This window comes from Cydia strobilella, chromosome 21 (genome assembly GCF_947568885.1).
Source record: "Cydia strobilella chromosome 21, ilCydStro3.1, whole genome shotgun sequence".
Lineage (NCBI taxonomy): Eukaryota > Metazoa > Arthropoda > Insecta > Lepidoptera > Tortricidae > Cydia > Cydia strobilella.
The window spans coordinates 1,530,392-1,542,542 of record NC_086061.1 but is presented as its reverse complement, the minus strand read 5'-3'; the positions used below and the strand labels follow the sequence as shown (position 1 = coordinate 1,542,542).

Genomic DNA, 12,151 nt, shown 5'->3' with positions numbered 1-12,151 from the left:
TAGTCAATATAGTCAATAGTGGTTTTATTTTTCTGTCTGAATGATTCCCCTTAACTAAGAATTCGGTTTAAATTTAGTCATGAACAATTTACACAAAGGTTACATACCAAAAATTTCGTGAAAATAGTCACAGAAAAGGAATAAGGCTCCAGGGGCCGTGACTTAAACACCAGTACTTGTAGCACACGAGCTCTAAAAGTTGCTTCATCCGAGCGGAAAATGCGTCTCTACAAACGCGTAAAAATAACCAGGAAACCCGCACCCGGCGCTGGCAACACCGACGGAAAGCCGGGAACTGGGCTCGAGCTTCAGTCGGTCGCCGGATCTCAAGCGGCGTAGTCACGCCGGATCCCACCGCGCTCAAATTCCGCCAAAATCGAACACCGAATTCAATAAACTGACATAAAAACAAAGGCCGTATTCCAAATTCGAATTGGTTTCTTTTTTCGCAGTTTCTTTTTGTCGCGTGTGGACGTTTGTAATTTAAAAATGGAACTGGGTTAGGGATGTGCATAGGATCGAGTGAAAACGCGTTATTAATAAAAGCCTGTTCATTTCAGGTGAGTGTAAACATTTAATATTGATGAGATAATTTTTCAGGAAAACGCCTTGGCATTAAAATGACAAGCAAATGACTCGGAGATTTTTTATTGTTCTTTTATTATGAGTTGGAGACAAGATTACGGCTGTAGTCTTAAGGGATAAGGGCGCAAATGGATTACTTTATGGTTGTTTAATATGTCAACTTGGCGCATAGTCAGGATTTAAGTAAAGATTAAAGAGATCTTAACGAAAAATCATTTTTAAAGTCATGTTAGTGCCCGACATGTTAAACCACGCATGCTTTAAAATTAGACTTTTAGACAGTTAACGGGAAAAACAAAGTTAGTTATCAGGCTTTCTACTGACACGAGTGTAAGCCTTCTTTTCTAGTCGATAATATTCATGTAATAGCTTTTTTGTCTTTAATTTGTAGAAACGTACTTTCTGCATTCTGCATGCTGCTCTCATAATACACAGAGGGCAAAATAATGTTGATGCCTTTAATTTTTGTTTTATCACCAAATTATTTTATTAACATGTCACACATTTCACATATAAGATTATAACCATTATCAAATATTGAAAACTAAAACAAACACGTACATATAAAACTAAAAACACGCACATATAAAACTAAAAAACACGTACGTATAAAACTAAACGCCTGCCTGTAATTAACGTAAACACTAATATACCATATCAGTGCCAGTGCGAGCGCGCTACGAGCGTAGCTGATAACACGGGTAAAACCGTATGTAGCGAAATGCGCCTACGAACAGAGAGAGCTGACAGTGAATGTGTTAAGGCAAATAAAATATAAATATAAGTAAATAAGTAAAAGGTGGGCCAAAATGGTTACTGAGTGGGACCCACGGAACACCATAGACGGCGCAGGCCGGGGTTCAGGCAGACCGAAAAGGAGATGGCGGGACGACTTGGACGCATTCTACCCCAAATGGTGGGAAAATGCCGATGACAGGGTCGAGTGGAAAAAACGAGGGGAGGCCTTTGCCCAGCAGTGGGACACCAAAGTAGGCTAATAAAAAAAAAGTAAAACACACGTGTTCAAGTTGGTTGTCGGTGTTGCAGGCTGAATTTTAAACACATGTAATAATATGTTACACAACGAAAGCCGCAAAAATATCTGACACGATCTTATTTGTAGAGCCATAAGAGCGCGTTACATTTTAACTATAAAACTCCCGTGAGACTCAAAAATATTAAATTATTATAAACCGGGTCACTCACGTATTATTAAGTCCAATAGCTCGACATGTTTCGGTTCGGTGTTCGGGTTAGGTTGTCGAGCTATTCGACTTGATAATACGTGAGTGACCCGGTTTAAAATAATTTAATAAGCGCGTCACATATTTTTGCGGCCTTTGAAGAGTAATATTTTATCGCAGGTGACTGTATTCGTACTTAGTTTAAACACTTCGTCAGAACGGTGTGTGACGTTGACTTAGCCTGCCCCCGCTAAGTTAACGTCATGCACCGTTCTGACGAAGTGTTTAAACTAAGTACGAGTACATGCAACTATATAGGAGCCGAACGGTTTAGTTTCACGAGTAAGTTTCGCTCAATTGAGAGTAAAAACTTGGGCGTACCGTACGTGAGACTACATTTTCATGATTCCTTAAACACTGACGCTACTCGCCATCCACATACGCTGTAAGACGCCATTTTTTAACGAAACCCATGTGAGTGCAAAATTAGTTATTTACGATACAAGTGCGGAAAAGAGGAAATTCTGAACGAGTGGCGATAAATTAAAACGCGACCGCAGGGAGTGTTTTAAATCGACACGAGTTGCGAATTACCTTTTCGCACGTGTATCGTACAACGTTTTACAGTACATATGGCCCTTTAAACTTTCGACATATGCACGAAAAGTTCTCTACGCACTAGTGCGAGAAAGTAGCACCATATGTACTGTAAAAATTATTTCAATTAGAGTTTTGAATGATTCACGGTTAGTTTCACCAGACTTATATCCCGGTCATTATAAGTCTAGTGAAATTATTTCCAGTCGAACCCCGGGGTACTCATAGGAATAGGAACGGGCGATAGGAAATGTTACGGAAATGACTCGTTTGCCGGATTCCGTAATGCTGATCGATACAGGGTAATTCGGTAGATTAAGGACAGAGCGTGTCATCTGCGCTAAATACATATGTAACAAAAGAAATTGATGAAATGTATTGAGGCAATGTCTTGAACATGGTTAAAATATAGAGAAGATACGGCCAAGGGATTTAATTTCAGTAACTGTTTCAGTACCATTTCTTACCTTGTCATAGTGACTATAGTATAAGGTCCCTAGCGACTTTCATATTGATTGTCACTCTCACAAGGTACGAAATGTTACGAAAATTATTTTTCACTTCAGCAGCTCGAACAAGCCTACTTTCGTCACTCCCTGGAGTGAGGAAAGTGCGACTTTCCTCACTCCAGGGAGTGAAACAATGTAGCTTTTTAATTTTGTGAAGGCCATGAATTCCATACTTTTATTACATTTTTTTTTACGGTACGATACGGTACGGTATGGTACGGTCCGGTCCGGTCCAGTCCGGTCTCGTCTCGTCTCGTATCGTATCGTATCTTATCGTATCGTACATATTATAATACTTTTTATTCTGTGTAATTCGAAATACATTTTAACCTTTAATATGTTCTCACTACTGAGGTGAAAAATTATGTGTGCAACACGAGAGCAAAGTTATTTTACATCTCGTGTTTTTGAGTCGCTCGTTACGCTCAAGATTTTACCTTAGAATCACTCGCTTCGCTCGTGATTCAATTATAGAATCTTTCGCTTTCTCGGGACTCAAAATAAACACTCGCAAGAAAAACCAACTTTCCTCTCTTGTTGCACAAATAACTATTTCACCTCAGCAGCTCGAACAAGCCCACTTTCGTCACTCCCTGGAGTGAGGAAAGTGCGACTTTCCTCACTCCAGGGAGTGAAACAAAGTAGCTTTTTAATTTAGTGAAGGCCATGAACTGCCACTTCATACTTCTACTACATTTTTTTTATTTCTGTGTTATTCTGTGTAATTCGAAATACATTTTAAACTTTAATATGTTCTCACTACTGAGGTGAAAAATTATATGTGTCACACGAAAGCAAAGTTATTCTACATCTCGTGTTTTTTGCTCAAGATTCTAACTTAGAATCACTCGCTTCGCTCGTGATTCAATTATAGAGTATTTCGCTTTCTCGGGGCTCAAAATCATACAAACCATAAAAACTAAATCAAATCAAATCATAAAAACTAAATCATATGATGAGACAGAGAACTTACTACGTTGAATCTAAACAATCGCACACACACACACATGCACACGCACATGCACACACACGCACATACACACCTACACTCACATCACACATCCACACACGCTCTTACACACACACAGAAAAGATCTCTCTTTACGCTCATATTATTTCATATTTCATGTAACTTTTTAAATTGTGTTTCTTTTAATTCCTAATGTAATATAAATGTTAATTCTAAAATGTTAGATTAATCTATATGTTTGTTTAGTTTAGGTTACTTTATTTACATAGTTATAGTTTATAGTTAGCATGTTAAATTTAGAATTGATTGTATTAGTCGTGTTATTGTTTCTGTGTAAAAACATAGTTAGGGAAGAGCGGTGTCTCCCGACACAGGCATTCTTATGCTTACTGGGCGGCTCCATCCCTTTAAATCATTATATATTGCTAATTTATTAAATAAAGAATTTTTGTATTTTTTGTATTTTTGTAAAGTCAACACTTGCAAGAAAAACCAACTTTCCTCTCTTGTTGCACAAATAACTATTCTTTGACAGTACCTCATTCTAAAACTACTATCTCAGTGCCCATTGTCCACATATGTAGCTAATCAAACATTAGTCTGAAACGTACTGATAAAAAAAGTGTAATAAATTAACTGTATATAGGTACATTATCAATTTATCTTACAATATACTCCAAAAATCACCTTGAACGTTTGAGTTAAATAAGTTAATTTTATACCGTTAAATATTCATATTTTAGCGAAAAACTTAACTGCAGTAATAAAATATGAAGCTGCGACCTCATTACCGGCCCCACTGCCTATCGACTCGACAAGTGTGCTTCTGTTTCGACGCACGGGGAAACTCTTATTACGCTAATTACATCGCTTAAGTATTGAAAAATCATATAATATGATGGCGATGGCTAAATTACTCGCATGTACAGTCAACCAATTTGATTCCTTGATAATAACCATGATATAATGCATCCATTGGTTTATCTTCTACGACAATGCTTATTGATCATAATCTTCTTTTCTTAGTAAAAAGACGTACTTCTAGACTACCGATCTTGTTCCCTATAGTTTTTACTGAAAGTATTAACCTTTTCGACGCCGTGTCAAACACAAAAGCAGTCATCCAGACGCCACGTCACTGAAGTGTCAAAACTAAAATTGAACTTTATGCATATGCATGTGTCTATGGTGCTCTGTGGTCTATGACCGATTAATCGGTCTTTGGAGTTAAACCTACGGTGCGTATATATCGGTAATTTTTTTCTTTTTTTTTGGACCCATGGTTCAAAAGTTAGAGGGTTGCGGAGGGGCACATTTTTTTTCTCTTTCGGAGCGATTATTTCCGAAAATGTTAACTATATCAAAAAATGGTTTTGGAAGACCCTTTATTCGTTTCGAAAGACCTATCCAACGATATCCCACACGAATGGGACCAGGGACCGGCCCGCTATCCCTTATCGGGGTTTTATAAGGGTATTGCATAAGGCTTAACTCACCATACCCTTTGCCAGACGAAACCCTTTGTTTTGGTTTTAAAAACCCTTATATAAAGCTACCACATTTGAGTAATCGGTAGCCCAAATACCCTTACAAAACCCTTATCATCCGCTCACCAACACCTTGCATATTGCTTATAAAGGTTAGCCTTATAAAGGGCTTCCCTTTTAGCATATAAGCGTGCTAATTTAAGTCGTCTACCTTGTTCATAAAGCACACATTACTTCGAATCCGAGCGATCGTCGGCGGCGACGGCGGCGTTCTTTGACTAGGCACGTATTTTCTTTCCTTTTCATACACTACCGTAGATATATACTAATCCTGTCTCTTTCACGCAAAGGGAAACCTTTATAAAAAGCGCTTAAAGATAAGGGTAACCCTTATTAAGAGCTAGCCTTATTTTTGGTTAGCTTTTCGGTAAGGGTTAGTCAAAGGTAAGGGTATGAATGGGCTTGCAGTTCAAAAGGGTAAGTCTTTCAATGTGTTAGCCGTGTTTAAGTGTCGCCCATTGAAAGGGTTTTATTGCGGAAAGGGGTGTGGCGAAACTATAAGGGTTTCTAGGTGACTACGAAACCCTAAAAATGCCAGGCAGAACAACCTTATATTTCGTATATATTGTACTTCAATAAAATTGTTTAAAGAACAATGGCCTCATTGTGAAAACAAAGAGAACGAATACGTTGAAACATCAATTGTATTCAATTCGGTATTTCATTAAATACTTTCTATGAAAATCAATTAAAAGTTTTCGCGATAAAAAGTGGATGGATAAGGGAATAGTTTAAGTCCTGGGAATCGTTTTGTAACTGGGCTTTAGAAGTTTTTTTGCTTTGTAACAAGCTCTCGGTACGAAGTTTCTTTTTTATATTGAAAGGTAATCTGTATTAATTTGACGGTTAAATGGAATGGTTACGCTGTGAAGATTGTTTTTACAATTTTGTTCTACACAAAATCAATTCTCTTCACTGAGTCGGACCGTGACCGTTTTTGATTTGATTTGATTAAACTGCTTTTTGAAAGCTGACAAGAAGAAGACAAAGACCTGTAGGCGTATTCTGATTGTAATAACAGGTTATGCATTTGATCGGAATTTCTTATGGGTATGATATGTCAGTGACGTTCAATCAATCAATCAATTTTTCAGGTAGTATGGCTCCATCGATACTGTCGATGATTTCGCCAACGTCAAAGTGGGATCCACGTGGGATCGAATTAATATTTCTTGATCAAAACATATCGGCCATCGGCCATAGCCAGTGTACGGTAAACATTAAAATTATGGGCCTCTAGGGCTCTAGCCAGACACGGTTAGAGGTAGAAATACCAAATGCTCTTAGAGCACGACGTTGTTCGGTGGTTGTTGTAGTTGTCTCGTTAAACCGATAGCTGGATTTTACGAGAAGCACATGGACTACCGGCCGTTGACTCCAGAATGGTGGTTAAACATGCTTTGAGATTAATTCTCCATTCACTGCACACTACCACATTAGATTACTGTATAATAAAGCTATCAATATTACACATTAAACAATATTAATGAGCAAAAAACAAAGAAATTAATCACGAGGCTACTATCAAGATGGCGATCGAACTGGAAGTCCCCGTCAGTGACGTTTCTGGTTGAAGAAATATAAAAAGTGACACTGACAGACCATATTCATAACCTGTTCTTACAATCAGAATGCGCTCCCTACTTGCTTGTCATAAAACACGCCAACTGAACCGTAAACCACCATAGTAAACCAAGTAACAAAAATTTGGCAAGTAAGTTTACGTCTTGACTTTAAAATAATAGTCCCAGAGCCGATATAGCCAGAATAGGTACATTAAATATGTACTTACGTGATGTAACTAACGTCTCTCGAATAAAATTCAACGAAGGGTTTTGGTTTTTGGGAAGCATTTTAGGCTTTTAAGAATAAAAATGTTAATTCATTTTTAATATTGGAGAGTGAGTCCACGGGTTTGCGCAATTAATCTCGCGTTTTCCCTGTCATTGTGGCAACGGACATATTTTATCCCGAATTATATTATTATTTAGTTATTTTCGCTTAGTCAGCGTCCTACTTTTATAAAGAACTTTTAAATAGAAAAATTGCTTTTCATAGTACTAGAGCGGCATGAATTACACAGAATTTAAGCTCAAAGCGTGAGCTTCCTGTGTATGGGCGTAATTGCTTCCTGTAGGAAACACGGCGTGTGAAAAACGACCTTTCTACTCCACCTTGTTGCTGCTCGCCTGGTACTCGTATATATTTTGGAGCAGCGCGATACAATTAAGATTATATTGCTGAGATCGTTTGTAAGTTCAAACAGCACAGCATTTTAAATTGTATCGGATGTTTTTGCTTGACATTCGTATTAAGTGGTAGTCGATTCATGAATGAAATTGTATATTTCAGCAAGTTCCAATAATTGCGCTGATGACCAATTCATACGAATCTTATCTCGTTGTCAAATCTCAAACACACCATATGATATCTGCACTGCTAGTAGACGGATGTATACGGCAGTAACAGGTGAGCAACAGGCAGCCTTCTGACCGAAAGTGCTATCTCTGCCAATCTGTGATGCCGATAGCTGTGCAACTAAATCGAAAAATTCAGTTTAAATAGAAGCTCTGTAACATGGTTTAAAACTCGGATGTTAGGTGTGATCTAGATGTCTTGCGTACAGCAACGCATGCGGCGATAGAAATTACCGAGATTAAATCCAAGCGATTCTTTGTAGCATAACTAAGGGCTCATTTAGTGAGGAACGTGTCGTTAAGAACCAATAAAATCACTTAATCATAAATCCTCGCTCAGCGCAGCTCTAGAGGACAATTTCTATTGTTTATTAACAAACACATTCTTCGCTACGCATCTCTGTACTTGATCCGATCGGCTGAATTGGATGTAACCTTAATAGTCCCCAATACAACTAAAATCGCAAGCGAGTTCGAGCGCCCTTAATGAGCCCTAATTATACAAGCAGCAGAGCATAATGAGGTGTGATTGCGATTCGTTGTTTTGTTGTTATCGGATCTTCACAATCGCCAAACTTAGATTAATGGACTGAATCTAGATGGAAAAACTGTAGCAATATTATCGTTTCATGAATATAAGCGCGACCTAAATAACAAATAGCGCAAATCATAAGCTCACTTCTCATCCAGCCATGCGGGGAGACAGGGTCCATTTATAACTATCTAGACCCGCCCTAGTGAGGTTGTGCCGACAGGGTACATGGAAAACTTGTAATATATTTGGTTAAGGATCCTTAAAATGTTGCGTAATTTTGTTGTCCTCTTATCTGACTTAGCGCCACTTGCACCATCCCATTAACCCGGGGTTAACCGGTTAAACTGTTAATTCAGTGTCAAATTGTACTGGTAATCCAGTGTCAAATTGTACTGGTAACTCCAGGTTTAACCGGTTAACCCTGGGTTAGCGGGATGGTGCAAGTGGCGCTTACTGTTTTTGGAGTACATATATGTAAAATCTGAGCCTGAACATCGTACTTTTTCGCACTGCGGAAGCTGGACTAATCAATAACTTCAAAATTTCTAAGAAAGATCAAATCGTTGGTAGGGTTGGTGGCTTTGTCATCTTGTCAGAATTTGGAGAAATCGTGGGAATTCTTAGAATATTATGGGTCAACTATGCCTATACCTACTATGTTTATGGTAATTTTAAAGTATTTATGTGGTATTCGTTAGTGACAACCTCATTGGTTCATGTATTAATTAATATTACTACCTGTAAAAATGTATGTCCAAAAATAAACAGAAACATTTAACATTAAAACATTTGTTCTCAAAAACACCATTTAATGAAGTGGAACTGTTGAGTTAGACCATAAATGGCACTGAAAACTATTTTGTGAATATTTTGTCCTTACCTTAAATACTAACAAGTCTAATTTTACGATTTAGAACCGGTATGTTAATCTAAGAAAGTGCAACTTGTACAGTAAATATGTATTAAAATTCATTTTCACTATAAATAACTAAAATAATGTGTAATCTTCTCACTTCTTCATTAGCAAATGTGCCGGCATAAGCACCAACTGTGGGAGTGCGATTGGCTCAGAATAACCAATATAAGCATGACTTTCGATTACATATACATAATAAGGATGATGACACATGTTGAATTTTATAACAAAATCTAGTAACATAGATAGCAAATGAGTAATTTATCACAATAATGTAGATATTGAAATAATATATGGAAATCATACAAAAATACAGGACTTGAAGGTTTCAAAATGTAAGTAATTTTTCAACTTCCAAAAAGGAAAAAAGTAAGGCCATTCGATTTCTATTTTTGTTTGGAGCGTTTCGCGAGTGAAGTACGACTGTCGGACTTTGACTATCATTTCTAATATTTGTATTACTTTAATGCAAATGGGTCCCATATAGACATTTTATACTAAAAATAAACCTGATCGATTGATACCATTAATGAAAATTTGTCATCTAGCCTATTACGCTCAAGGGCATGCTTTAGCTGGTATGCCTGAGACCTTTCTCTAACATTGAGTTATTATTACTATAGAGAAGCCATAACAAAAAATAAATTGTCGCAATCGCAACCTGTACCACGCGACCAAAACTTCGTATGCGCCGTGAAATTCATGGCGCTTACGCGTTTAGGTCGCGAGATTCACAATCCGCTTCCATAGTTTGTTGTCGGCCGTCATCAACTCATGGTGCAAAATACTGGTTCTCTGTGCCGGTTCTATACGCAGTAATAAATAATAGTTTAATTTGCTCTACAGCTGTGAAATCGATTGGAATTACGACTTAAGACCCATTTGTAAATGCCGACACGCCCCTTCCACGTCCGTCTGACCCTTGCTGTATGATCTATGTTAATACCTATTTAATACTTTGAAGCTTTCCTAATAATATTGTCCTTGTTAAAGAAGAGTATTGAATGATTCACGGTTAGTTTCACTAGATTTATATTGACCGGGATATGGACCGTGATTACCTTTTGTTTCGTTTTTGAGCTCAATACCAAAGGTAATCACGGTCCATATAGCGGTCAGTATAAGTCTCGTTAAAGACGTCTTTGAGCCCAGAATACTCCAAAGAAATAAGAAATTATTTTAACATTATCACTCAATTTTTTGTGCCTATTTGATAACTTGTAGTTTTGCCCTGTCCATATGTCCATCTGCGACATATAAAATGATATAATTATTGTGTCGATAAACTGTTAGAATGCCGAATGTAATTTTGAAAAATAATTAGGTTACGAATAAATCGATCTTGCGAATCAACTTTTTGACCGACAGTTTTGAGTCTCGAGTTACCAAGAAATCGGATTTCTAATTTATTTATTATGTTTAACGAATCCTTGAATGTTTTAACATCCACCTTAACCTACATACATATATATAATTTAAAGGTGAAATTTTACAATGAAGTTTAAAAGTTATTCGTCCAACAAATGTACATTCGTCCTACTAAGCCTTATTTCTTGTTAATGGTATTAATATTATTCGTGTATAACAATAAGTCTAATGTCGTTTAACATCGCCCAACTCAACCTAGCCCCGTCCCATCTTCATGGCACTTCCGTCTTATCGGGTGCGGCTGCGGATGCGGCTGAGCGGAGAAAAAGGGCCAAGTACAGCTGTGTCGGCCAAGAATATCTTTTTACCCCTTTTGGTGTGGAAACACTCGGCCCGTGGGGTCCCGGTGCCCTGAAATTTTTCGGAGCATTATCAAAGAGGCTGGTGGATGTGACTGGGGATCGTAGGGCTGGCAGCTTCCTCGCACAGCGCATTAGTATTGCAATTCAGCGGGGTAATACTGCCAGCATCTACGGCACCTTACCGAGGGGTGAATTTTTATTTTAGTTAAGGTTTAGGATAGGTAGTATATTTTAGTTACGTTTAGTTTATAAGTTTTGTTACTATATTTTTATTTAATTTGTTCCAATAAATTTATTTAAAACTCAACCTATGAGTTACATCTTCGAGCATATCCACATTATTACATTTCCATTCGCTACAATTTTCTTTGTTCGTTCCTACATCTTCGCATTTTCATGATCATTAATTAAATCAGTTTCCAACGGTTTTATTACACGTTTACAAGTTATCATCATCGTCGTTTACTTCGCTAAGCAATCAGGACTCGCGTCACGCCACATCCTCCTTTGGGGCTTCCTTTGTAACCCGCTCACCTGACGTTTACATTTGCCTTATCTGCCCAATATATAACCGAAGCTGCCCTAGTGAATTATTTATAGCAGTTATCTATCATATTTTGGGATATACAGCCTATACAAGGTGGGCCGTGTAACAGGACGTAGGTACAGCTTGCCTTGTACTATACCGCAGCGTAAGGAAGTAAGCATCTCCGGCGATTGATCCACAAAAAAAATATATTTAAGAGGCCGTAGTCGATTTTGGAGCAAAAATGTAAAATTGATAGATTTAGTCGTTGAAATTATACACGTTTTGTTACGTAATATCTAAATAACAAGTATTGGTTTCTATTAGCACGTCTTTTCATCTTGCCTTTTAATAATGAGGTCGCGAGCGTGCGTCACCGGTAATATATGAAAAGAAAGGGCAGTTTTAAAAAAAATCATCAAAAATTATGGTGGTAAATTATACAAATTGATGTATAAGAATAGTTTTAGCAAATGTTGTAGATTGTTTAAGTATCAAAGTTACATGGAAATTAAGTTGATTTTCAGAGAAATTGTCACTTGTTTTGAAGTAATTTCTGCAGAAAACTGATTTCGTCTAACTTTCATTTACACTACTTCAAAGTCATAATAATAAAAATGTAGTCTGATAAACGT

The 12,151-nt window shown here is 37.4% G+C and overlaps 1 protein-coding gene across 2 annotated transcripts in view; it reads left to right on the top strand.

Moving 5' to 3' along the window:
- The first annotated feature begins 211 nt into the window (after positions 1 to 211).
- The window catches only part of LOC134751054 (inactive dipeptidyl peptidase 10), a 195,142-nt gene continuing 183,202 nt past the window's right edge, over positions 212 to 12,151 (top strand). For both annotated transcript variants that reach the window (XM_063686394.1, XM_063686393.1), the window contains exon 1: positions 212 to 560. The gene's annotated coding sequence lies outside the window, so the exon portion shown is untranslated. The remainder of the gene's footprint in view (positions 561 to 12,151) is intronic.